Source organism: Rhincodon typus, chromosome 1, assembly GCF_021869965.1.
Source record: "Rhincodon typus isolate 14 chromosome 1, sRhiTyp1.1, whole genome shotgun sequence".
Classification (NCBI taxonomy): Eukaryota; Metazoa; Chordata; class Chondrichthyes; order Orectolobiformes; family Rhincodontidae; genus Rhincodon; species Rhincodon typus.
The window spans coordinates 796601-797623 of record NC_063332.1 but is presented as its reverse complement, the minus strand read 5'-3'; the positions used below and the strand labels follow the sequence as shown (position 1 = coordinate 797623).

General features: G+C 48.9%; 1 protein-coding gene across 1 annotated transcript in view; it reads left to right on the top strand.

The window, feature by feature from the left end:
* Positions 1–1023, top strand: part of LOC109938343 (dynactin subunit 1-like) — a 22987-nt gene that overhangs the window by 15602 nt on the left and 6362 nt on the right. The gene's annotated exons all lie outside the window — the stretch shown is intronic.

The window sequence follows — 1023 nt, the reverse complement described above, 5'->3', positions numbered from 1 at the left end:
GCAACATCGAGGGCCGAAGGGCCTGTACTGCGCTGTAATGTTCTATGCTCTAATAGCAAAGGTTTGGAGGGATGTGGCCAAACACAGGCATGTGGTACTAGCTAAGATTGGGAACATGGTCGATGTAGACTAGTCGGACCGAAGGATCTGTTTCCGTGCTGTATGACTGTGTAACTGACCATCCCTAGTTAGCGTTGAGAAGGTGGGGGTGAGCTGCCTTTTTGAACCGCTGCAGTCCTCCTGCTGTGGGTTGACCCACAATACTATTAGGGAGGGAATTCCAGGATTTTGACCCAGCGACAGTGAAGGAACGGCGATTTATTTCCAAGTCAGGATGGTGAGTGACTTCGAGAGGAACTTGAAGGTGATTGTTTTTCCCATGTATCTGCTGCCCTTGTCCTTCCAGATGGAAGTGGTTGTTGGTTTGGAAGGTGTGTCTGAGGATCTTTGGTGAATTTCTGCAGTGCATCTTGTAGATAGTACACACTCCTGCTACCGAGCGTCAGTGGTGGAGGGAGTGGATGCTTGTGGATGTGGTGCCAATCAAGCGGCTGCTTTGTCTTGGATGGTGTCAAGCTTCTTGAATGTTGTTGGGGCTGCATTCATCCAGGCAAGTGGGGAGTATTCCATCACACTTCTGACTTGTGCCTTGTCGATGGTGGACAGGCTTTGGGGAAGTCAGGAAGTGAGTTACTCGCTGCAGGATTCCCAGCCTCTGACCTGCTCTTGTAGCCACTCTGTTAACGTGATGAGTGCAGTTGAGTTTCTGGTCAATGGTAACCCCCATGGATGTTGATAGTGGGGGATTCAGTGATGGCAATACCATTGAATGTCAAGGGGCGGTGGTTAGATTGTCTCTTATTCAAGATGGTCATTGCCTGGCATTTGTGAGGTGCGAATGTTATTTGCCACTAGGGCTATGGATAGGGCTTTAAACTAAGTAGAGGTGGGATGGGTTTAGTTAAATGAAATATTTGGGAAAAAGTTAAAGTTGTGGGGTTTGGGGATTGGGGGTTGGTGGGG